General features: G+C 46.4%; 1 protein-coding gene across 1 annotated transcript in view; it reads right to left on the reverse strand.

Annotated features, from left to right (window-relative positions):
- SV2A (synaptic vesicle glycoprotein 2A) overlaps positions 1 to 26,460 on the reverse strand; it is a 110,177-nt gene extending 83,717 nt beyond the window's left edge. The window contains exon 1 of the mRNA XM_075607622.1: positions 26,304 to 26,460. The gene's annotated coding sequence lies outside the window, so the exon portion shown is untranslated. The remainder of the gene's footprint in view (positions 1 to 26,303) is intronic.
- Between the last annotated feature and the right edge of the window lie 1,401 nt (positions 26,461 to 27,861).

Genomic DNA, 27,861 nt, shown 5'->3' on the forward strand with positions numbered 1-27,861 from the left:
GTGGCATGATGGCAGCGGGGCCCCCCTGTAAAAAAAAAAAAAGGGGGGGGGACTTACATGGACCAGCAGCCCTCCTCTGGCGTCAACAACACGTGACATCACGTTGCCATTAATGCAACGCCACGTGCTTCCTCCTCTCCTTCCTCCTGTCGGCGCCGGGATCCAATGTCCGACCGGAGGGGAAAGCTGGAGATGGGGGGGCCCGGCGCTCCCACCTCAAGCTCCCCCCTCCAGTTGGGTGAAAGTTGGATCCTGGCACCGACAGGAGGAGGGAGCGTGGGGCCCCCCGAAGGCGCGGGACCCTACGCCTTGCTCGCCCTTAGATTGTGATGTCCATTCTAAGTAGAAAATGATTTAGGTGGAGGTTGGAAGCAATTTTCCCTATGGCTTTATATTTCAGCCTGTCCCATACATTAAGAGCATATCTTCCATGCTCTGCACCGAATCGGAGACTACTACGAGTTTGTTAGCCCAGGGTTTTATCAGAAGCTCCTTCTCCGCGGCCTACCACCAACATGGGTTAATTCTGAGACTAGCACCAGTCTGTAAACACAGAGCACCCACTTTTTGGATTTCTTTGAAATCTCTGCATCGGATTGTGTTAAATGTATGTAGGTTCTAAATCAAGTGTGTCACCCAGGTCATTCGCTAGGAAGTTTCCAACCACCTCTTGTCTGGTTAAAAAATAATAATGTTGACAGCAGTGGGAAATAAGATGATAAACCAAGGTCAGGAATTTCATCCACCCAGTTATAACGTGCACATTCTATTCCTTCCCAACGCCTCCTACTGACGCTCCCCAAACTGCAAGGCGAAGCGTCAGGCCCATTGTAGATTGATACATTGACACGAAGTCATTCTGCGTCACCGTGGCCTTAATACAAAGCCCCTGCAAAGGGACGGGCTGCGTGGTTCTGCATAAAGATCCCCGCAGCCGTGTGTGCATCATAGACTGGAGAAGCAAAGCTCTGTTAAATCACACAGACGTTCGTTCTGCAAGGACGGCTGACGCGGGACCAGTGTCAGGGTGTGCTGCAGCTAACGCTCTTGGGGGGGTTTCGCCAAATCACGGTGACCCAGGCGTGAGTGCAAGGCAGTGCCACATAGAATTACAAATCATGTCATGTCCCTACACGGGCAGCTCTCATAACACAGTCGATGCATCATGCAGACTGTATTATCACCATACAGACTGAATTATCACCATGCAGACTGAATTATCACCATGCAGACTGTATTATCACCATGCAGACTGTATTATCACCATGCAGACTGTATTATCACTGTATTATCACCATGCATACTGTATTATAACCATGCAGACTGTATTATCACCATGCAGACTGTATTATCACTGTATTATCACCATGCATACTGTATTATCACCATGCAGACTGTATTATAACCATGCAGACTGCATTATCACCATGCAGACTGAATTATAACCATGCAGACTGAATTATCACCATGCAGACTGAATTATCACCATGCAGACTGTATTATCACCATGCAGACTGTATTATCACCATGCAGACTGTATTATCACCATGCAGACTGTATTATCACCATGTATTATCACCATGCAGACTGTATTATCACCATGCAGGCTGTGTTATCACCATGCAGACTGTGTTATCACCGTGCAGACTGTATTATCACCGTGCAGGCTGTATTATCACCGTGCAGGCTGTATTATCACCGTGCAGACTATATTATCACCGTGCAGACTGTATTATCACCATGCAGACCAGTTACTGTATATAACACACTGTGCTTTGGAGTCAGTGGTAATACAATTGGCCCAGTTGCACAAGAGAGCGCTAAACATTAACACGCCTTTAATCCCATTATGAATCGGAGCTGAGCCGTGCTATAGCTTAGCAGCCTTTTGTGGATCGGGGCCATTGACTGTTATGTTTGATGTCATTGCAGCATTTGTTTGAATAATGCAAACTAGCAAGACTTGAATAAATAATGCATCAGATTGCAAGCTCACTGGGGCAGTGCCTGCTGTCCCCATCATGCTTTCTATATTCGAGGCACGGATTGCATTATCACTCCGACAGACATCCTGCCAATGAGGTGGATTAGGGCACTGCAAGGAAAACTACTCGTGCAGTTTAGTAACCCAGATCATTAACTTCTAATAACACAACAGCCACACTCTGGGCTCTGTGCAAAGATCCCAACATGCTCATGGAACCCAAGAGATAAACCATATTCTCCTAATCCCCACAACCTGTGGTGTATGTACCCACAAGGAATAATAACAATATTTTTGTATACCCTATCTCCCCCCCCCCCCCCCCCTATGTTTCTTCTGTACCCCATAACCCTAATTAAATACAAAAGAAAAAGATAAACGAATAAAAGTCATATAATTGTTGTGCAGCTGGAAACCTTGGCGTGGGCAGTGTGGGCAGTGTGGGTTGCGTGGGCAGTGTGGGCAGTGACCTTTACATTTGCAGAGAGATCTTTGTGCAGCCTCAGGCAGATCGGTACATAATGACACTGTGAGCTCTTTGGAGAACCTTGAATTTCAATCCACTTTTCTCCCTCTTGCAGATGTGTGAATGTTTCCTTTAGGGCACTGGTGGGTAACAGGCAAAAGGGACTTCACCTGCGGCCCCAACCTCCTCTCTCTCTCTCTCTCTGTTCCCTACTTGAGCATATGAAGGCGCAGCTACATGAGAGGGAGAGTGAGAGGTGAGCTCAGGTGGGGGAGAGGAATGGAGGGGGGCGGGGAATGAACAGTGATAGAAAAGGGGGGAGGAAAACACTGAGAGAAGGGAGGAGAACATAGAGAGAAGGGGGAGAACAGTAAGAGAGGGAGGGGGAGAACAGAGAGAGAGAGCGAGAGGGGGGCAAAGAGAGAGTGGGAGGGCAGTGAGAGATGGGGCAGTGACAGAGGGGTTGGGAAACAGTCAGAGGTGGGGCAATAAGATGTAGAGGGGGAACAGTAAGAGAGATCAGCACAGAGAGGGGTGCAGGAGATCAGCGGAGAGGGGGGGAGGAGATCAGCGGAGAGAGGTTATACGGAGCAACTGGAGTATTACTAATAGGTTGACGAAAACAGTAAACATTCAGTTATGCTTATCTTTAAGGTGTAGTGGTTAAAGTTTTGGACTGGATCTTGTGGATTCAGTTCCAGCCTGAGTCATTTATGCACGCGCAATCTTGGGAACCAGACATTAGATAGTAAGCTCTTGTGAGAAATCACACAATTGGGCCTGAAATCTTCTATGTTCAACAAATATTACACTGCTAATGTTGTGTAAGAGCCTATTAATACCACGTCAGTGGTGGTAACTATTTTCCAGCAAGCACGTGTGACTTCTGAATAAATTTGCATTTAAAAGCACAATTATTATCATTTATTTGGAATGCGCCAACATATTCCGCAGCGCTATACAATGGCGGCAGAGAGTTATGTGCTGTGGGTCGTATAAACAGAATGACATACCAAATAGGGACAAACAATCGCACACAGATACAGAGGTTATGAGGGCCCTGCTCCTCAGAGCTTACAGTGTATATATATATATATATATATATATATATATATATATATATATATATCTGCTGTGTTTAATCCAGGGAGTGGCTAACTCCAGTCCTCAGGAGCTACCAACAGGCCAGGTTTTCAGGATATCCCTGCTTCAAAACAGGTGGCTCAGTCGAAGACCTGTGCTAAAGCAGGGATATCCTGAAAACCTGTCTGCCCGTGGGCCCCTGAGGACTGGAGTTGGCCACTCCCTGGTTTAACCCATTTGCTGTGACACGGTTCTGCAAATAGCATAGACATCATCAGAAATAAGTCTTAAAAATCCAAAGATGTTTCATGTCTTCAGCATTTAGGGCCTCATGCAGTAAGCCCCGATAAGGCTTTTTCGGCATTTTATAGCCGTTTTTTGCCCTCCTGATTCAGTAAGCCCCGATAAGTGGGAATTATCGGCAACTTTTCTTCCGAAAAAAAAAATTTCGCCACCCGGCTGCCGATAAGCCACTTATCGGGACTTTTTTTTCCCGCCTGAATTCAGTAAGCCCCGATCAGCTTTTTGGTGCTGATCGGCAGGCCAGATTGGAGATTTTATGGCCAATCCAGCCCGCCAACTAAAGTTGGCAACTTGCTGAAGGAGAAGCATCGGCAAGGGCGACACTTAGGAAAAATCAGCCCTTTTTCCTGCCTGTGATTGATGCCGGGGGTCTCCGGAGCTGATACCCGCACCGGAGCCCCCCGGCATGCATCCGAGGCAGGAAAAAGGCATTTAAAAGCCACTTCATTACCTTAGCGGCTAACCGCTAAGGCAATGAAGGGGTTAACCCACCGTGCCAGCGTTATTGTGGGTAGCGGGGATGGGTGAGGGGGGTATTTGGCCCTGGGTGTGAGTTTAGGACTTGCGGGGGGGATGCGGGGGCACTTAACCCCTTCACGACCGTAGCGGTTAATACCGCTACGGTCCTGAAGGGGTTAAGGCCTCCCGCTACCCACCCGCAAGCCCTAAACAACCACCGTTGGGGCTAATGCCCCCTTCACACACCCCCACTACCCACAATAATAAAAAAAACACACCCCAGCCCCACAATAACGAATTAAATAAATAATTAAATAATATATATATATATATATATATACCCAACAACACCTATACCCCCCTAACATACAGTATAGTAATGGGCAGAATGACTATTATCCACAAATGGATAATAGTGCAGTTGTCCATTTACAATACATACACAACAATAAAGACTTTAAATACATATAGCACTCACCCATGTCCCACTGCCACGATGAAGGCCATCCTCATCGTCATCCTGCCCATGCCCCATCCGCTTCTGCAAAACAAACACAAGAATTACAACATCCAAATTAATGTCCCCTAACCCCTTAATCACCATAGCGGTTATTAACCGCTACAGTTATTAAGGGGTTAAGCCACCATCACCCACATACCCTCCCCCACAAAGCCCCCCAACCACCCTCACCCAATACCCACAGGGGAGTCCTACCAAATACCCTTGGGCCTAATACCCCCTCCCCCAGCACATACAGTACAATAATGTGCCAAATAACTATTATCCACATAGGGATAATACATTATTTGGCCATTATTAAACACATTCAATAACGTTAAAATGTAAAGAAACTTGTACTAACCTCATCAATAAGAAGTCTCCGTCGCCAGCATCATCCTTGGGGTCCGTTGCCAACATTAGAAATAGCCACAACATTTCAATATCATTAACATAACACTGAACCCCTTAATCACCTTATCGGGTACTAACCTGAAAGGTAATTAAGGGGTGAAGCCATCCTGCAATGCCTACAACAGTTATGCATAACATCCTCAGTGAAATAAAAACCAATTGCCTAACCAAATTCCATTTAATCATTCAATCTGTAGGCTCACATGCCTCATAAAACATTGCATTTACAGTGTATACATGTAGCATAACATGTAAACTGCATGTACACGCTGCAAATCAATGTTAACAATACAATAATGCCACTCAAATCGCCATACATCACAAGAAGTATATTATTTAATACAATAAACTCACCATCAATGAATTACTACACATCAATTACATCCCTAAACAATTAAAATACCATCCATACCAATTACACAATGAACTAAAGCTATCCTAACAGAGAACAACTTCAAAACATAGTCAAAAGTACACCAACAATTACAATATAATAAAGCAAGGCTTTCCATATCCTACTGTACGGCCTGGAAGCTCAAAACTTACATCTGTCTAAAAATAAAACACATTTAGCACACATCAATGCATAGCCACAATGATTAACAATACAGAATTAGAAGCTTTAACAACACTATCATTTCTTACCCTGTATATATATCTGTACACATACATACAGACATACATACAGTGGGAAGAAATGATATGCATTGTAAAAAATGAAAACATGAAAAAGCAACACAAAAAACAGTTACATTAAGTACATTTCTTTATTTAACTTACCATTACTTGCCCCCACCGACTCCCGTTGATCAGCTTACTCACGAACCAATCCACGACACCATCCACGACACCATCCAGGAACAAATCCACGACACAATCCAGGAACAAATCCACGAACCAAACCAGGAACCAATCCAAGAACAAGTGCAGGAACCAATCCAGGAAGCAAGCCACGAAGAAATCCAAGAAACAATCCACGACACGATCCAGGAACAGGAACCCATAAAAGAAAAAAAACATAACAAATTAAACATTAAAATAATAAAACATGACAATCAAGGGTTGTACTAGTTTTATTCTTAGTGAATCTGTATTACAATACCTTGTTCCGGGGTCTTCTTGACGTCCGGTGCCACGCCCTGGTCTTCAATCTTCAGGAGGAGGTCCGTCCTCCTCGGCATCTGCCTTCAAAATGAGACGACATAGGCTTTTATAGGCCTATGACGTCACATTTGTCGTCATATGGTTCCCACGGCCCTGATTGGGCCGTGAAAACCATGTGTTTTGGCCGATGTAAAAAAATTGATGACGTCACTTAAAGGCAATGCCAGCACAGCCAATCAGAATGGCTTTGCTGCTATTGCCTTTAAGAAAACGTCATGAAATGACACATGGCCGGACTCACATGGTAAGCCAGCCAATCAGAGCGTGGGAACTCCATCCCTACTCTGATTGGCTGGCTTACCATGTGAGTCCGGCCATGTGTCATTTCATGACGTTTTCTTAAAGGCAATAGCAGCAAAGCCATTCTGATTGGCTGTGCTGGCATTGCCTTTAAGTGACGTCATCAATTTTTTTACATCGGCCAAAACACATGGTTTTCACGGCCCAATCAGGGCCGTGGGAACCATATGACGACAAATGTGACGTCATAGGCCTATAAAAGCCTATGTCGTCTCATTTTGAAGGCAGATGCCGAGGAGGACGGACCTCATCCTGAAGATTGAAGACCAGGGCGTGGCACCGGACGTCAAGAAGACCCCGGAACAAGGTATTGTAATACAGATTCACTAAGAATAAAACTAGTACAACCCTTGATTGTCATGTTTTATTATTTTAATGTTTAATTTGTTATGTTTTTTTTCTTTTATGGGTTCCTGTTCCTGGATCGTGTCGTGGATTGTTTCTTGGATTTCTTCGTGGCTTGCTTCCTGGATTGGTTCCTGCACTTGTTCTTGGATTGGTTCCTGGTTTGGTTCGTGGATTTGTTCCTGGATTGTGTCGTGGATTTGTTCCTGGATGGTGTCGTGGATGGTGTCGTGGATTGGTTCGTGAGTAAGCTGATCAACGGGAGTCGGTGGGGGCAAGTAATGGTAAGTTAAATAAAGAAATGTACTTAATGTAACTGTTTTTTGTGTTGCTTTTTCATGTTTTCATTTTTTACAATGCATATCATTTCTTCCCACTGTATGTATGTCTGTATGTATGTGTACAGATATATATACAGGGTAAGAAATGATAGTGTTGTTAAAGCTTCTAATTCTGTATTGTTAATCATTGTGGCTATGCATTGATGTGTGCTAAATGTGTTTTATTTTTAGACAGATGTAAGTTTTGGGCTTCCAGGCCGTACAGTAGGATATGGAAAGCCTTGCTTTATTATATTGTAATTGTTGGTGTACTTTTGACTATGTTTTGAAGTTGTTCTCTGTTAGGATAGCTTTAGTTCATTGTGTAATTGGTATGGATGGTATTTTAATTGTTTAGGGATGTAATTGATGTGTAGTAATTCATTGATGGTGAGTTTATTGTATTAAATAATATACTTCTTGTGATGTATGGCGATTTGAGTGGCATTATTGTATTGTTAACATTGATTTGCAGCGTGTACATGCAGTTTACATGTTATGCTACATGTATACACTGTAAATGCAATGTTTTATGAGGCATGTGAGCCTACAGATTGAATGATTAAATGGAATTTGGTTAGGCAATTGGTTTTTATTTCACTGAGGATGTTATGCATAACTGTTGTAGGCATTGCAGGATGGCTTCACCCCTTAATTACCTTTCAGGTTAGTACCCGATAAGGTGATTAAGGGGTTCAGTGTTATGTTAATGATATTGAAATGTTGTGGCTATTTCTAATGTTGGCAACGGACCCCAAGGATGATGCTGGCGACGGAGACTTCTTATTGATGAGGTTAGTACAAGTTTCTTTACATTTTAACGTTATTGAATGTGTTTAATAATGGCCAAATAATGTATTATCCCTATGTGGATAATAGTTATTTGGCACATTATTGTACTGTATGTGCTGGGGGAGGGGGTATTAGGCCCAAGGGTATTTGGTAGGACTCCCCTGTGGGTATTGGGTGAGGGTGGTTGGGGGGCTTTGTGGGGGAGGGTATGTGGGTGATGGTGGCTTAACCCCTTAATAACTGTAGCGGTTAATAACCGCTATGGTGATTAAGGGGTTAGGGGACATTAATTTGGGTGTTGTAATTCTTGTGTTTGTTTTGCAGAAGCGGATGGGGCATGGGCAGGATGACGATGAGGATGGCCTTCATCGTGGCAGTGGGACATGGGTGAGTGCTATATGTATTTAAAGTCTTTATTGTTGTGTATGTATTGTAAATGGACAACTGCACTATTATCCATTTGTGGATAATAGTCATTCTGCCCATTACTATACTGTATGTTGTGTATTGATGCTATGTTTATTGGGGGCATTTGTCCCCAATAAACATGCTACTATGCGTTAACCCCTTCATTGCCTTAGCGGCTATCCGCTATGGTAATGAAGCAGCATTAATGTATTTTAATAATATTGTGCGGAAGCAGGAGGCCCCCTGAGCTGAAGCGCATTTATTTGTGGCTCAGAGACCCCCTGCCTCCCGAGTTACAGGCCCCGGTTTGGGCCATCGGTTACAGTGTGGACGCCATGTTTATTGCGGGGACGCTATAAACATGGCGGCGACACTGCCACCCGATGACACATACCGGGGCCTGTAACTCGGGAAGCAGGGGGTCCCTGCTCCACAAAGCAATGCGGTTCAGCTCAGGGGACCCCCTGCTCACTGTACAGTATAATTAAAAAGACATTCATGCTGCTTCATTACCGTTGCACATAGCCGCCAAGGTAAGGAACGAGTCTTTATTGATGTGTGTGTGTTTTATTTATACTGTACATGTGCAGAGGGTCTCCGGAGCAGAACAGCGTTGGTTTGAGGTCCGGGGACCCCCTGCCCCCCGAGATACAGGCCCCTTTATGGGGTGCCGGTATCCCTCTGGTTTGTTTACAGGTCGCGGTCACGTGATCGGGACCTTTAAACGCCGAGGGATACCGGCACCTCATAAAGGGGCCTGTATCTCGGGGGGCAGGGGGTCCCCGGACCTCAAACCAACGCGGTTCAGCTCCGAAGACCCCCTGCACATGTACACTATGAATAAAAGTTGTTTTTAAATACTTTTTTTGGTGCCGAAGTTTGCGCTGAGAGAGCGGCTTGTCTCTCTCAGCTGCAAACATCTATCGGCACCAAAGGTTTATCGGGAGCCTTATCGGGAGCCAGGCTGTATCGCCACAGCTCATCGGCAGCTTTGCTTTCGCAGTGCTTCAGCAGGGATCGGAAGGATTCGGCCCTTACTGAATACTGCGAGGGCAAATCGCCCAAAAAAAACATTTTCGCAATTCGTGCCGAAAATTTTGTATCGGGGCTTACTGCATGAGGCCCTTAGTGTTATGTGAGTAATATCCATTTAGAGAGGGAGCGGCTCAGCGGGTAAAGACACCGACTCTAAGGCTGAGGCCCCGGTGCCGGCGCTGCACGCGCTCCTGCCAGGCTGGCGGCTTGTGCAGCTGAGATCCCCGGTCTGCGGTGAGCTGCAGGGGGAAAGACGGGGGGAGGGGAGGTAGCGGGGCCCGGCCCCATTGAGGGGCGGTTCCTGTCCCTGCAGCGGGGCCCTAGCCTTACAACCACACTGAGTTTGAAGCTGGGGGAAACTGGTTGAATTCCCGGTGTCAGCTCCCTGTGACCTTGGGCAAGTCCCCTTATCTCCCTGTGCCTCAGGCACCAACAACATAGATTGTAAGCTCATGTGGGCAGGGACTGTGTCTGTAACAATCCTATGTGTTGAATACCGCGCGCTGTGCTGTAATTGTGAAGCGCGTTGGGAGAAAGGCGCTATATGAAATAAAGACTATTATTTACACGCATTTAACCTCTTCATTACCCGAGGGGCACGCTCTAGAAAACCCTCTTGTACTGTACTCCGAAGACTCGGTTATGAGGAAACAAACCAGATGTTTGCCGCACACAGATGTAGTAAATCCCCGTTCTGGCGGAATTGTAACCAAGTCTCCGCCAGCGTTCGACCGCAGCCGCAATGTTAATTTAAGAGTTAAAGTAGCGGTATGGGGTTAAGGTTTCTAGTGTACTGGGTAGCGTTGGGGCTAGGGGGTTTTAGGGTAAGGTTAGGGACTTACCTTGGCGGCGAGGCGAGTACTGGCTAAACGCCGGCAGACATTTGGCCGAGGCAAAGCACCCGCGACCAAATCTCCCGGACCACGTTCTAGCGCCCGAGGCATGTTCTGTGATGTAACACCGTCCCTGCCAGAGGGCAAAGCAATGTCGTGCATGCCGCGCCTGGCAGCACAGGGGTTAACAAATCTACGTGTGATATGAGCCCATGTCGCTGCCTGTGTGTATTCTATTACTCTCTTGTGCACAGCACTATGGGGCCAGTAGAAGCAGCACGTAGGTGTGAGGCATCACAGCACCGCAGGGACGTGTACATGCTGGGCTGCGTCACAACTTGGTTCTACACCATCCGTCTCCTAGCGATCTATTCTTATCCCCGGCAGCACGAGCAGCATGAGGGGGGGGGGGGCGGCATGTGTAACAGTGTGTGAGCAACAGAGACACTGGATATTTATAGACATGGCTATTGCACCATCAGCCCTGCTCCTTTGTGAACCTGCAGGGATGACATGACTGGAAATTAAAGCCTCCCCCCCCTCCCGGGCCTGTTGACTATAATTGCGTGGATAATGAGCGGATGCTGGGAGCCTATTGCACGGCTATCTTTGGCTACGGAACCAGAACGGAACTTTGGAACGGAATCCTGCTGGGTTCCCCGGTGTCACGGGGAGCGGTCGTCCTATTATGGAGGGGGTCTTGTGGTCGGAACGCTGTTTTTGAGATGGGTGAACCCAGTGTGAGTTCTTGTTGGGACCTTGGGCAAGTCGCTCGGTGCTTCAGTTACCAATATTTAGATTGTAAGCTCTGTGGGGCAGGGCTTCTCTATACAGCACGGCATACACTGCCAGTGCTATATAAAACATATATGAAGGGTGCAAAGGAACACTGGAGCACAATAGATGTATTAATGAGCAACGTGACAGTAACTAACAAATTATGATATAAAAACACTTTAGTGAAAAGGTGAATATGTACTCTAACACAGGGTGTGCAAACTGGATGGCGCGAGATTTTTTGGGGGGGTTTCACTTGCCTAAATTCATCTGGCTTCAGGCGACGCGTCACCATGGCAATTCTGCGTCAAATGATGCTGTGGGGTCATGTGACGTGACGTCACATGACCCAGCGGTGTCATTTGATGCCCGTCGCCATGGTAACGCGCCGTCAAATGACGCTGCGGGGGTCATGTGACGTGACATCACATGACCTCACAGCATCATTTGACACCGCATTAAAGGTAAGAGGGGGGGCGCAACACTTGGAGAGAGCAGGCAAGGGGGTGCAGCGCAGAAAGTTAGCGCACCCCTGCTCTAACACATGGAGTGACTAAGTGAATATCACAAACTAATGCACATAAAAGATGTGAAGTGAAAAAATATGTATAGTAATTTATTAAATACTAAGTATAGAAAGTATATATCCCATGTTGGCTGAAGGAATAATCACAGAGCTTGAGATTTGCTGCTTAGGAAAACGGATGTCTCTGGATCAAAATCTAGGGACAAAAACACCAAAAGAGCACACAACTCCAATAGTGATGTAAGTATTGTATATTCAAATGATTTGTAAAAATGGGTAAGTATCTCACGTACAAAAAGGAAACTGAAAACAAGCTTATCGTATATTGGACCACAGTGGGGTGGGGGGTCTCAGGGGGCAGCTGCCTCCCTCCGCAGGATGTATCATGGCATGGTACAAGTTTCAAAAGCCGGACATGTCTCTCTCAAGGATCTCCGCAGGGTACTGCACCCTGCCTCGGACACCATCAGAGGAAATCCGTCAGTCCCGCATCTGGAGTGGAAAGCGAAGACGCTCAAAGATGACGGAAGCATCAGGTGGAATTCAACAATCCAGAGAGCGTCTCTGGTTGAATAAGAAAGTATATACAGGCAACAGGGTCGGATTAAACCGATCCTAGCTGGGGAGCCATGGTCTCCAGTAAACTCGAACGCGTTTCGTGGCACTCTGGCACTTCATCAGAGTAGGTAAATGGAAATTCAGTTCTTAAATACCTATCAAAGGCCTGAGATTGGCAAAAAGAGAGAGATAGGTCACATGACTAATGAATATCAATGAGACTATCAAAAGCTTGGGATTGGCCAAGAGAGATAGATAGATTTATCTATATTCATTAGTCATGTGAACTTGGGATTGTCCAAGAAAAAGAGATAGGTCACATGACTAATGAATACCAGTGAGAATATCAAAGACTTAGGGTTGGCCAAGAGAGATAGACATCCCGAGGAGGGAGGCAGCTTCCCCCAGAGATACTGCCACATTGGTCCAATATACGATAAGTTTATAGTTTATTTTTAATTTAATTTCTGTACATGCGATACTTACCCCTTTATATGAATCATTTGAATATAGAATATGTACTTCACTATGAGTGTTGTGCGCTCTTTTTGTTTTTGTTCATGAACACACACATATATATATATATGGTAACAGTTGTAACAGTAACAGTTGTATGGAGGTAGGTGGCACCTCCCCCCAGAGCTCACTCCTCCTCACCATTTTAACTTGAGAGGTCTTTTCACTTTGCTGCAAAGAACATGATCTACTATGGTTGCTTCCCCTCATACAGAGGTTAAAGGAAGGGTTCACAGTGTAGTGTAGGACCTGCATTAATTTTGGTTATACCTTGACGTGGTATGCAGGGTTATGACGCTTTGGCCAAAGGGTTTAACTAAATAACCAAGTAAATATTATTATTATTGAAGTATTTAAACTTTATACTTATTACTTTATATGTTTTGTCAATTGGATGTAGCATTGGGCACCCCTGTTTTTTGTTGATATATATATATATATATATATATATATATATATATATATATATATATATATATATATATATATATATATATATATATATGTGTGTGTGTGTGTAGCGGTCATGTAAAATGCCTACAGTCATCTCTCCTGCTGGCAGTAAGGCCTGGTAAGTTGTGGGCATGCCAGCAGTCATCATGGAGGTTTTCCCTCACACCCTGGTGATGTGCCCTGTGTATGGATGGGAGTAGTCACATGCTCTGACTCCATGGTTAGTGATGTCAGAGGTGTGTCAGCTTCCAGAGTATACATAAGGCACAGCACTGAGTCTAAAGTTAGTTCTGAGAAGAGGAGGAAGAGTTCTGTCAGGAGTTTCTAGCAGTCCAGTTCAGAGAGTAGTCTAAGTGAAGGAGAAGTTCAAGTAGTTAGACAGTTATGTTATAGTAGCTGACTTAGGAGTCTGTGTCCAGGGACCTGGCACAGAGCCGTGAATCACTGATCCAGGTGACATACCTTTCAAAGGGAAGCACGGGCACAATGACTGGCTAAAGACACCCCATTGTGGAGGGCAGCTATGCCCACCGTGACAATAAAGATGGAGCTGATCAGAAAGACCCCTGTGTGTGAGAGTATGATTACACAGGGGGTTGCACCACGGAGGAGTTCCTCAACAGGATCATCCCCTTGCGGACGCAGGGACCCTGATGAGGTGGAGGCGCTGCACTGGAACTAGGTGAGACTCAGCACACTACCTCAGCTGCCTGTCTGGACGGGTCCTCCCCACACACCATCATGCGGGAGACTCAGGAGTCCTGTTGCCAACAGGTGCACCACCAGACACTACCACACTGTAATGGGGACCGGTTAGACCACAGGGGCCAATGTGAGATTGGGTGGGTCAGGCCGGGCCAGAAATACCGTTACATTTGGAGGCGCTGCTGAGATCAGATCTGTCATCAGGACAGGCTCTAGCTAGGCACACTGGGAAACAGGGAGAGTGTCTGCTGCCACTCTGTGCTGCGTAGGGACGGACCTAGGGGTGGTCAGGGGCTGACGGGATATTGTCAGTTCGCAGGGACAACCTAGGGGCCTGAAAGGAGTGAGGGGTTTGGAGCCGGGCTATAGCTAACCGAGTCACCTTGAGGCAGTGCTAGTTGGTAGGATGCCAGAAGGGATAGCCTGTTAACTTGGTCAGGAATCCTGGAGAGGGTCTGCGCTAGGCTGACCAAGAGAGGTAAACGCCCCAAGTACTGCATGGCAGAGCCAGAGTACCTAGCCCATTCCAGACACTCACCGTAGGGAGCACAGACTGGGAGGAAGGAGTCACAGCAGACACTGAGAGAGTGAGCCTAGCCTGAGGTAGTGCAACACTGGGTCACACCTAGATAAGGTACACATGTGGTGGTGCATCTGAAGCTAATCTTTATTGTGCCGGTGTGGTGGCTGCCCCGCAGAGCGGAGCCCCATGTACGATAATTGGTACGAGAGAGAGACAACTCAGAGAATGGAGGATCCGCGTGGTGCGGAGAACCCAAAATGGCGACCAGAGGCTGATGGGGAGGGCACCCGTGGCGTGCACCCCACTGAAGAGCAAACAGTCGCCGAGTTATCATTAACCAGTCTGCTCTGGAGTGAAGGCCGTGGCTGCCCCGTTTTTATCCTGTCTGGGACACCGAGGGGCCACCCTTGAAGAGTGTGAGGAAATTGTCATAATTGGGCGAGAACCCCGCGAGGAGAGCAAACAAAATGACTTTTTGGGCTTAAAAGCCAACCAAAATGGCGGTTCCCGCTTGCTAGGGACACCGCATGGGACAGTCACAGAAAATGTGGCTGGTGCAGGACTTGCAAAAAGCTGGCCGGGAATGGCGCGAACAGCAGAGCCCCGCCCTGATGGGGGGCATGGCGCGAAAGCTATGGCTGCGCCTGCATGGACAGTGACTAACTCAGCCCCTGTGCTGAGTCAACCGCTTAGTCTATGGGACCCTCCCCTGATTTCTACCAGGGGGAGTGACTTTCAATTATGGCCTGTGGGAATGCACCCATTGGGCCCAGGGACTGATATCCAGACAGCGCCACTACAAGAAGTAGTTCCGGCCACGGAAAGGATTTGCAAAAAAGAGGGATATTTTGCAAGCAAAGCTGCTGCAAGGAAAAGGCGGGAACTAGCCGCGGGAAAAGAATCCAGCTCTGAGGAGGAAACTGGCGCGAAAACGCTAACCGCGCCCACCAGGACTGAGAAAGGCGCGGCCTTAATTAAGGGGCATGATATTCCCCTGTGGGACCCGCCCATCATTGCAACCCCTGGGGGCGGGTTCCAGCTCTGTCCGAAAAGGGAGGAGCCGAAGCAGGGAGTGGCGGATCCAGCAACTTCCACCAGTCAGTTGCGAGGAACCACTGAGACAAAGAGACCTGTACAGGAAGTGGCTCCTGTGCAAAGAATGGCCTGCTCCTCCACTGTGGGCACGATGGTCTCCACCCAACCCTACTCAGTACCCGGCGGGTTGCTAGTAGTGAGGGTGGCCAACACCGAGATGGTGGTCGGGCTCTGCCTACAATGTGGGCTGCCCGGAGGCACGGTCAACACGGCGGCACGTTGCCCTCATTGCGGGACTTTATACCTGTGGCCTATGCCCACATTTATTCCAATCCAGCCTGCTGACCCCCCGGTGGACATGGCAAGGCGCTCCGCCGAGTCCCCGGGCGCGCTATGGATCAACCGCGCGGGTCCAGGAGACAAGGGACTGGAGCCGGTCAAGTCGGCTGGGTCAGTGGCGATCGAGGCGGCTGAATCACCCCCCGCTATCGGGGAAAAGAGACTTTCACTCCGCTCGGAGACCCCTAAGTCAGGGAAAGGGGATTACTCGGACGAGGACCTCCGTGAGCTGGCGGTGTTAAAAGCGGAGCCAAAAAGGCAGACCGGAAGGACGACACCCCGTGGGGTGAGTGGTGGCCTTGAGAACAGGGCGTCCCCCGCAGATCGGCGAGCCGACAGACGGAGTCCCGCCATCCCAGGACCTGATCTGGGAGACGGGAGAGAGACGCCTACACCCCTGCGGATGGGTAAGCCAAGCAGCCCTATCACTTACTTGGTTACAGCAGGCGGCGAAGCGCTGGAAGGGCCGCGCCAGGCCCCGAGCGCACGTGAAGTGACGGCATCACTTCCGGTGGCGACGGCGGAGCAACCGGATGTCGTCGTAGAAGAAGAGATCCCGCCTGGGGGTCCCACGCAAGATGGCGGTGCTTCCGGTTCCGGGGGAGACATCGCTTCCGGTGGTGACGGCGGAACCCATGGGGAAGACGCAGCGACGCTTCGGCGATTGGGGGAAAGTCCCCAATCACCTCAACGGCTCAGAAGCTGGACGGGTGATCTGAGGACTGATGAGGGTGAAGTATCATCCTTTGAAATATCTACGGACAGCCAGGAACGTGTCGCAGCCCCGTGGCAGTCGCTACCCCGTCCGTATGCCCAACCCCATGCCCTAGCTAAAACCCCTGCCCCAGCTAAAACCCCTGCCCCAACCACACAGTCACCGGGTTCCCCGCCTAATCTGGAGTATGTGGACTTATCATCAGGGGGAGAAGGGGGACGGACTGGGGAAAGACAGCGCAGTGGCGCTACGGAAAGTGACTCTTGGGGAGGGGGAGAATTGAGAGGGGCGGCGATAGGCCGATGGTTGCCCCCTGCAGTTCCGGCGCCGGTAAAAAAGGCCCCGGGATCTTCCAGGTGGTCTGTACCGCGATCTGAGCGGTCGTCGGGGGTATATTCCCTTGAGGATGATAGGGAGTCAAGGGGGTCAGATAGATTCCGGGAGAACCGTTGGTGGGCCCCACTATTTGAAGGGTACTCGGCCTGGATGGACCGTACTCGGTTCCTCATCCGGCGAGGGATGTAGTGGACTATTGGTGGGCGGTGGGAGAGTTTACCCCAGAACAGAGGGACAGGGAATTGCAGGAGCGCTGGCTTCAAATAGAGCATAGGGAGATAGAGCCTATGGGTCCCAGTATCTTGTCAGACCCCGTGGACCCTGACGAACCCCTATCATGGGTGCTACCCGGGAGGGCAGGTAAGGCTGACCTGACTAGGATCAGTAGGGCCGAACGGGCCATAATGGCTCGTTACAAGTCATCCCACGGGTTGGAGTACCCGTATGTCCCTGAGCCACTAATGGATGAAATAGAGGAGAATAGGGATAGGTGGCTCAGGGAAAATATTGAGATGCACTTAATCAGTAAGGGGAATGATGTGGTGGGGAAGAAGGCCGAGGAACGGATAGAGCACTTGATCCGCATATGGGCCATTGGGAGAAATATCCACAAACACAAGGTAACATATAGGCCCGAGAGGGGATTACCACGGCATTACTCAGTTACCGTTCTAGATATGGGGGGTAGGGAAGTAAAGAAGCCGGACCCCTATCACTATTTTTAGGTGGTACTACGCATTACGCGGGTTCGTGGCTGCTGGTCGGGGCGGGCTTGGCGGAATGTACTGTACTCATTTGTACTGCATTATGAGAAAATTTGTGTGATGTTAATTATGTTTTGTGTTACAGTGCTTCCTGGAAAGAGGTATACAAATTTAGGTCCCAGCGAGGACGATGGGATTCACCAGGGGGAGAATGTAGCGGTCATGTAAAATGCCTACAGTCATCTCTCCTGCTGGCAGTAAGGCCTGGTAAGTTGTGGGCATGCCAGCAGTCATCATGGAGGTTTTCCCTCACACCCTGGTGATGTGCCCTGTGTATGGATGGGAGTAGTCACATGCTCTGACTCCCTGGTTAGTGATGTCAGAGGTGTGTCAGCTTCCAGAGTATACATAAGGCACAGCACTGAGTCTAAAGTTAGTTCTGAGAAGAGGAGGAAGAGTTCTGTCAGGAGTTTCTAGCAGTCCAGTTCAGAGAGTAGTTTAAGTGAAGGAGAAGTTCAAGTAGTTAGACAGTTATGTTATAGTAGCTGACTTAGGAGTCTGTGTCCAGGGACCTGGCACAGAGCCGTGAATCCCTGATCCAGGTGACATACCTTTCAAAGGGAAGCACGGGCACAATGACTGGCTAAAGACACCCCATTGTGGAGGGCAGCTATGCCCACCGTGACAATAAAGATGGAGCTGATCAGAAAGACCCCTGTGTGTGAGAGTATGATTACACAGGGGGTTGCACCACGGAGGAGTTCCTCAACAGGATCATCCCCTTGCGGACGCAGGGACCCTGATGAGGTGGAGGCGCTGCACTGGAACTAGGTGAGACTCAGCACACTACCTCAGCTGCCTGTCTGGACGGGTCCTCCCCACACACCATCATGCGGGAGACTCAGGAGTCCTGTTGCCAACAGGTGCACCACCAGACACTACCACACTGTAATGGGGACCGGTTAGACCACAGGGGCCAATGTGAGATTGGGTGGGTCAGGCCGGGCCAGAAATACCGTTACATATATATATATATATATATATATACCATAATACTGAGTTAAGTTATGGTGAGTAAAAAAAGTGACAAAAATCATCCACAGGAAAGCAAATATGCAAATACAACTGTATGCTCATCTGCATGTCTTAGGCAGGTCTGCAACCCCACCTTTCACCATTATCACCCAGCATACAGCACTTCCACTGCAGCAAGGGATTCTGGGAAATGACATGCAAATGAGCACACAGTGCCACTTTTTGCCTCAAAAACCATTTTTAACATGGTTCCCTATAGGCTTAAGCTTGCTGCATGGTCACAGCTTTGAGCACAGCCAGGGTTAAGGTACATACCCAGAAAACCACCCACAGACAGCTGTTTCGACCTTGATGGGTCTCATCAGTGTGGGGTTGATTTTACTGGGTATGCATGAGAGGCTATGGGATAGGCTAAACCATAATACTGAGTTAAGTTATGGTGAGTAAAAAAAGTGACAAAAACCCTCCACAGGAAAGCAAATATGCAAATACAACTGTATGCTCATCTGCATGTCTTAGGCAGGTCTGCAACCCCGCCTTTCCCCATTATCACCCAGCACACAGCACTTCCACTGCAGCAAATATAAATATACAGGGTTTGACAAATGCACTCGCCTGCACACCACAGGCGAGTGCATTTTGGCTGCTGTTGAGTGCTTACCTGTGGCGTGGTGCAGCGATCTCCGTCTTCTCCCCTGCAAATTGTCTTCTCCCCATTGCAATGGGACGCTCCGTGACATCACACGGCACCACATTGCCATGGCAACGCGGCATCATTTAATGCCACGTGGCCATTTATTCAGGACCTGCAGGTGAAAGAGTACAATTTGCAGGGGAGAAGACGGAGATCGCCGCACCGCACCATGTCGCCGGACCCCACCGCAGGTAAGAGTCGTGGGGGGGGGGGGGGGGGGTGAGGGAGTTTTTTTGGGAGGTCAAGTTACTTTTGGGGGGGGGGCGAGTGGGTTTTTCCCTAGATTGTCGAACCCTGTATATAACTATACAGCTCAACCCCATTATAGCGTGATCCTCTACATGTGGATCCGCTTATAACACGGTCAAAACATGGCTCCCGATTTAAAACACCTCCTTTCGCCGCGCGAGGACTTACCGGCATCTGCATTTCTCTCAAAATAGTGTGCAGAGAGGAGAGAAATGCAGATGCCGGTAAGTCCACGCGCGGCGAAATTTACACGATCCCAGTTATGACGCAGTCTCATTCCATGGACCCCAAGGACCGTGTTATAACGGTTTAGCTGTATGTATGTATAATATATATATATATATATATATATATATATATATATATATATATATATATATATATATATATTTTTTTTTTTTTATTTTTTTTTATTACTGTGAGTGAGGTATCGCAGGCCGAGAACAGGAATATAATCACCCTGCCAGAGAAAGCCATAACCCTTCATTACCCTCACCCAACGACCAGACCCCCTCAATGTCTGCACTGCATCTCTCTGCAATGCGCTTCATGTTATTATTCTGTCCCATTGAACTTGTTACATGATATCTTCAATACTTACAATACGTGAGCAAATACAATCCTGCTTAGGATAAAAAAAAAAACTACGAGGTCCCCTCTGTATTAGGAACACTGGACACTAAAAATACCCTTCCGTCTCTTGTATCTAGAATCGCTGTGGAAATCGCGCTTTCTCTTCCTACGGGAGAGAACCTGACGTCCTACTGCAAACCTCAATGGCGATGACACTATTATATCACTCTTTTATTTCACATAAGGGTTATTAGAACCAAAATCCATTGTTTACTTAATTTTGGTTCATTTGAGATAAAATGCATCGACACTAAAAGGTTAAAAAAAAGTGTATTCCCAATGTTATCTGAGATTGCTTAAACATGTATGTATGGAAGTATATCTTTATTTATATAGCGTCCATCAGGGTTACCACCATGCCGGGTTTATCCCGGAGACTACGGGTTTCGCTAACCAATCTCCGGGCTACAGAATTTACATCCCAAGTCTCCGGGCGAGGCGCGGTAATTAGGGGGTGGCGGTGGGAGAAAAGGACGGAGGGCCGCCAGAGTGGCGCAGGGCAGCAGAGGAGAACGGCCGGGGGGGAGCGCGCCCCCAGGCATCTGACCCAGAAGTCTTCACTGACTTTTCGGACGGCATCTGCCGCTGCATGCTCTCATCAAAATGTATCCGTGACATCAAATGGTGTCACGTTGCCATGATGACAGCACGTCACGTGATGTCACGGCTCCATGCAGCATCATGTTGCCATGACAATGGGACTCCCTGCGGCGCTGCATTGAAATGACAACAGGATGCCTCATGGCGCCGGGACTTCCCGTGACATCCTCTTGTCATGGCAGCACAACGCCATTTGACGTTGCGGGGGCTATTTTGACGCAACCATGCAGGGGGAGATGCCACCAGAGGATGCTGCCACTGGGTTATTATTCAGCAGAAGGTGATGGAGCTATATAAATAAAGGTATAAATACATGTACATACATAGCGCTTCACAGCAGTAATACACGTGACATAATATAACACGTAAAGGCAATAATCTCTGCACATATAAAAGTAACATTAGGAAAAGGAATCCCTGCCCCGAAGAGCTTACAATCTAAGTGGAAAGCAATGGTTAGTATTATTATACGTTGTGTTGCAAGATTACTACTGTAATATTATGGGATTTTATGTTATCTTTGACTAACCGTAAAGTTGCAGACCGAGCAATATCCTACGTGTGTGTTTCTTTTAAATTCCTCAGTTCTGTACTATGAGAAAATACCTGTAGCAAAAAAACAACTCTGAAAGACATTTTTAATCTATTATAATGTAACAAGTCTTTTTTGTTTCTATAGCAACCATTTAAAAAGTCACAGATACTGAGTCAATACTCCCCTGCAGTCATTTAGTGAACCCCCGAGCCGAATCTTCACCAATCGATCACAGGAGAACGGATCGATCGGCAATTTAGCGAATTACTTATCATTGCGTGGATTGTAATGATGCGTGGATTGTAATGATGCGCAGATTAAAGGGGGAAAAAACGGCAGCTTGGAGAGCTGCCTTAAAAGGAAAAGAAAGCAAAGCATTATCCCATTGCTAGTATACAGTACATACCAGTCACACATTGAAGATATACAGTGCAATGCATTGCAGACTCCTTGAATAGTACTGGGGTCAGCCTTGTGATTCTTTATACTGATTATAGCCGCCATTTCTTACACACAATAGGTTTCTTTGACTTATCTGCTATCTTTCAATAGAACAACCATCACAACTGAATCATTTCACGTCATCGACAGGAAGAAACGGTCATTTTCACATTTGCAATTTCTCAGGCTATCTGGACCAGCCCCCTGCACACGACATTTCCAAAGCTCCCGTGCCCCTGCGGCAAGTAGCGAAAGCCAATTTTGTCCAGGATCAAAAAGGTTAATATTATCCTTCACACTTTTCCCACAATGCCGCTTACTTTAACCAATTCCCTGCCAGCGGTGGCTGCAACCCGTTGAGAAGCAATCCCTGAAAATACTCCACTACAAAGTGTATATCTACCAATATCAGTGCAGAATGTTAGTATTCTAGCAATATACGGTATGGGTTGCCGCCATAACAGCCTTTGTCTGGATATTGTGATAGTCGACCGTCATCCAAAGCATTTACAATATATTTGATATGACAATGTGTATGTATATCTTTATTTATATAGCGCCATTAATGTTCATAGCGCTTCGCAGCAGTAACACACATGACATAATCATATAAATAACATAATGGGAAGAAGTGCTTCAGACATAAAAGTAACATTTAGGAAAAGGAGTCCCTGCCCTGAAGAGCTTACAATCTGATTGGTAGGTAGGAAGAACGTACAGAGACGGTAGGAGGGCATTCTGGTAAGTGTGTCTGCAAGGGGCCAAGGTTGATGTATGAGGTGTATAGTATCAGCCACAGAGCTACCGATATGCTTCATTAAGGAGGTGGGTTTTAAGATGGGTCTTAAAGATGGATAGAGAGGGTGCTAGCTACCAACAAAGAGGCTTGTGAGGTGTCTAAAGCTTCTACATACATGAATTCTCATGGTTGGTCCATGACATGATATGACACTTCTCCACAATATAGCTACTACACCTCTGCAGGTACGGTGTAACAAATATTAATGCATCCATATCAAACCGCTTCAGCATATGGTCACCATGCAATAACATTGCTGTGCTACAGTTACAGCTTTCTGTCAGGCTTCTGACTCATAATTACCTTGGGGACTGTCAAAACAGATTAACATGATATGAATTAGGAGTTAAAGAACATCTTCAAATTCACAGTATAAATGATCTCCGTTGATGCCGTTAACAAAATGACAAATAAATATTCCTACATCATTTTTTTTGGTTACAAAGAGTGAGAATGCTGATTTCAAAGGAGAATAAGTGTATCAGTGTTTTTTGGTAAAACGGTGACCTTTTATTCACGTCAGGATACAAATGTACACATTGTAGCATTTAATGATTAAAATTAGAGAATCAATCTTGTAATGCATTTTGGTAAGACTGGTACCATGGACAGCGGTTTCTGAGCAGCGAAAACACGAACTCAACTGATGACTTGGTGCAATCAGCAGTGTACCAAGCTGTATGCAGGCATCAAATCCATTTACAGAACATGCATGATGTGTTGTTTGGGGCTTCTCTTAGTCCTTTGTCGTGGATGAAATTGTTCAGGCATCAAATAGGGAAAGGAGAAATTCAAAGAGGCAATTCTGCTCTGTGAGACAGTCACTTAGCATGGTTATGCGCCGATTAAAAGATGCAGTTTGTCATGAAATTGGATAGCTGATGTACCCTAGTAACAACAGCATAGGCACAAAGGGCTAGATCGCTGAAGCTCGATATAACTGCGTTAAAATGAGGTGATATGGAAAAATAGGATTGCAGTGATAATTTTTTAGAATTGTCACCATATTCACGAGGAATGATTTATTCATAAATGGGTAGCAATATATACAAAATGTGTCAATGCTGTGACAAATTAGCATTATTCATAGAAATCAGCGTAAGCCAGCGCTAGTGATGTAATTGTGAAGTGATGGGGGGAGGGGTTTATCAGTTTTATACTATAGGGTTATGTTATAGGATTTCTTACAAAACCCTATGGCAGAAAATTATTTAACTCCTTTCATGCTTGAGGCAACCAATGCATAGCAAATGGGGTGTCCTTAGGCACTAAAGGGGTTAACGTATAAAACACCCTACAAATAAAATGCAAAAAGCATAACATTCATATGTTCAAATATTAACGCTTTAGTAGCCAAAGTGGCCAGCTGGTCATGGGTTGACCATGAATAACTGGCCACTTGTGCTACTAAGGGGATACTATATAAATATGTCATAAAGTAACATTTTAATACAATGTATTTTTAGCTCCCATTCCAGGACGGTTAGTCTTATCTTGCCTACGTATATAGTGGTCATTACATGCATTGGTCAAAGTAGGGCTATCGCCATCCTGAGTTAGGTGCTTAAAATTGGCGATAATTAGGTGATACATACTCCTTTGAACGCGTGGTAGCGATGCTGGTGTTAAATTTAGCCCACTTGTATCGCAATAAAATTGAGTTGTGTCACCGCGTTATTGAAGCGTCAGAGGTTTCGCGGATACGGCGGTACATTTTTCGGAAATAAGGCATGTGGTCATCAATAATGACCGCTAGTGAATCTAGACCAGGGGTGGGCAACTCCAGTCCTCAAGGTCCACCAACTGGTCAGGTTTTCAGGATATCCCTGCTTCAGCACAGGTGGCTCAGTCGAAGTCTTCGACTAAGCCACTGATTGAGCAACCTTTGAGAAAGCAGGCTCTTCGACTGAGCCACGGATTGAGCCACCTGTGCTGAAGCAGAGATCTCCTGAAAACCTGACCTGTTGTCGGACCTCGAGGACTGGAGTTGCCCACCCCTGATCTAGGCCAAACTGCCTGATATAAAGGGAATTTACACCTACTAGCATCATGCAACTGGTTTTAGATGATTAATCGGGATTTATTATACTGAAGTATCCCCAGAGGTACAACACATTATGTAAATGCTTTCTGTAGCATGATCAGATTTCATATTCTTTCCAGATTGCATGTAACCCTGTGAATCGCTTTGGCTTCATGGTGCTGCAGGAGTGTGGTTACTATTTGCCTTTTCCCCGGGGTGATTTCACTGTATCCCAACCTCCTTATGTGTCATCTTAACCCTTACGCTGCCAGGGGCGACTGCTTGACCCCTTGGGCTGCCAAGGGGTCAAAGGTTGTGACCTCCAGGTGGTATCATGTCGAAATTGAGGAGCAGACGGCCGTCAACAGCGTTAAAAAGAGCAGAGGTGTGAATCGCCCCATAAAGTCTTGAAGGTCACAGCTTTTAATTCCAACCTCCTTGAAAAAAACAAAACAATAAGCTCCTGTCCGCTCAATATGAACTGCCCATGCTGCTGGGGTCATTACATACACAGTATGGGTTAGCTCTTCTCACCTGCAACCCAGCCAGGTCAGTGTTCAGGGGGCATTTAAAAGGATAGAAATTAGGATTTAGAATGCAGCCGCGTGTAAAAATGAATACGGAAACAAAATCAATTGCACCGGTGGGGCATGCAGTGCCTTGCTCTGTAATCCAGGGGATGGCAACGCCAGTCCTCAAGACCCCCACCCCCAAGAGGTCAGGTTTTAAGGATACCCCTGCTTCAGTACAGGTAGCTCAATCAGTGGCTCAGTCAAAGAGCCTGCTTCAGCACAGGTGGCTCAGTCAAAGACTGAGCCACGGATTGCGCCACCTGTGCTGAAGCAGGGATATCCTGAAAACTTGACCTGTTGAGGGGTATTGAGGGCTGGAGTTGAGAACCCCTGAGAACCCATTGGTTGCATGCTCTTTCTGGCCACGAAGGTGTTAATAATCCCACCGCCGTTAAAAACAGCTTTGTGTGTAAATAGGGGGTAATTTAAGCAATATTAAAATAGTATATCCCACTTATTCCTCTAAGTATCCATGTTCGGTTACGCTTAAATTAAGTTCCTAAGAATCAAACATATATTCATAGAAGTTGCACATATATATATATATATATACACATATGTATACATATACACAGGTGTATATATAATCTCACTACATATGTATATGCATATATATATATGACCTCATTACATCTTTTAACCTGCAATATAAAATATTTCTGTATGCTGGAATTACACGTGTGTGCTGGGGCAAGCGATACATACTGAGATTTACTCATACTGGATGTTTAGTAAATGGAATCATTTTAAGCAGATCTCCACCTACATATTCTCCGGTAAGGATACATAACAAAGCAGCAATAATATACAGTACATTTCTGTACATTTTCCAAGGTCATTATTTCTTTTTACATGCGCCCCAGAAAAATCCCTTTCAAAAGGGGCCCAGATCCATTACAAAAATAGTGAAGTTAAATTGATGCCCCTCTTTTATTTGTGCATACACGCAAGGGAAATATCTTCAGAAGATATAAGTAGCCTCCCAATAACAAGAGGACCAAGGTTTCCCAGGACAAAATGGCCTCACCATAGGAGAGAGAAGGGGAAAAAAAAAAAAGAAATGCATTGCCCATTAGTTCACAGGCACATTGGGGAAGTGTAGACAGAGGTATACATGTCATTTGATTTACCTTCTTCCCAGCATCAGAGAAGGCCCCTGCCGGATCACAATGACGAGCGATCTGTGGAAGGATGCTCTGCAGAGGATGCAGGAGGATGCAGGACTTGGGTACCAGATTGAACACTAAGAAAAGCCTCTTCCTGCCCTTACAACAGAGCATCGGGAAAAACCATCCTACACTGCAATGTAGGGGGGGAGACCAGATAACAGCCGTTTGGAATCTTACGCAGGGTGTCCCCAGGGGTCTAAATGCACAGATGTAGACTCCTGTTAACGATGCGCGTAGGTACGACGGCTTGTTAACAGCGCGCGAGCCTGGGTTAACGCAGCCAGGTGTGGGCAGCCGGTGGTGCACCCCTCCCATGTCAGGCATAATGTGGCTCATTGAAGGAGGTGAGCCTGACAAATGGTATATTATTATTAGTGGTTTTCAGCTGACAGCTCACACTGACTTAGGATGTGCATGGAAAGGGGATGGGAGCAGTGTCAGGCAGAGGGGGAGGGAGGGCAGTGATAGGCAGGCTGGGGGGGGGGGGTGGAGGAAGGAGAGAACAATGAGGAGATGTACGTTAAAAATAAGTGTGGGGGTAATTAGGTAGAAATAAATGGAGAAAGAGCGAGAACTCAGATAAAGGTGGGGAGAAATAAATGAATAAATACATTTAAATGCCATCAAATGTAATTTGACACATTACTTATTTGTGTGTGTATATATATATATATATATATATATATATATATATATATATATATATATATATATTTATAGTAGAGGTATCAGTACCATGTTAGCCGAGCTTTAATAAGCACAAATAAAAGCATTTTGTTAGCCACAGAACTGTATCGTCTCTTCATTTTTTATTTTATATATATATATATATATATATATGTGTGTGTGTGTTTATATATTTATTTGTATATCACCATCCATGTACACAGCACTTCATAGCAGTAATACACGTGACATAATAATATAACACATAGGGGCCTATGCAGAGAGCTGCGAATACATGGCGTTGTGCATGTATTCGCCAACATTTGCTTCCAGTATGCAGAGAGCCGCGTGTGTACGGCGAATAAACAAGAATTCGCCACAAGAAATTTAAAGAGCTTGAAAACCGCCAAAGTGTTGGCGAGAACCATATTTTTCAGTAAGATCGCCATGTTGTTAATACCGGCATATGCAGTAAGGGATTATAGCATACATTCGCCATATGGGAGTGACTGTCGGCGCTGAACACGCCAAATGAGAACGGCTCGAAAAAACGGCAGTATCTGTTGCGTTACATGGCTTACAGTGCAGTCAGTAACACAGCAGACACGAAACAGCAGCTGACATTCTTAGTACACGTTTACTATTTTGTAAGGCTGTCCCCTGTAATAAATAAATATTGCAGACAACCAATATGTTCACAAAGGGTAAAACAATACAATACATGCAGCATAAATGTACAACCCCCCTCCCTCTCTGCAAGTTTATCAGCTGATCGCAACCAAAAGCTATGCATTTGAGTTGTGAAGTCAGCTCCCTAATTGTTCAAAGTAGTAAAAAAGATAAATATGTTACA

The sequence above is a fragment of the Ascaphus truei genome, chromosome 7, assembly GCF_040206685.1.
Source record: "Ascaphus truei isolate aAscTru1 chromosome 7, aAscTru1.hap1, whole genome shotgun sequence".
Lineage (NCBI taxonomy): Eukaryota > Metazoa > Chordata > Amphibia > Anura > Ascaphidae > Ascaphus > Ascaphus truei.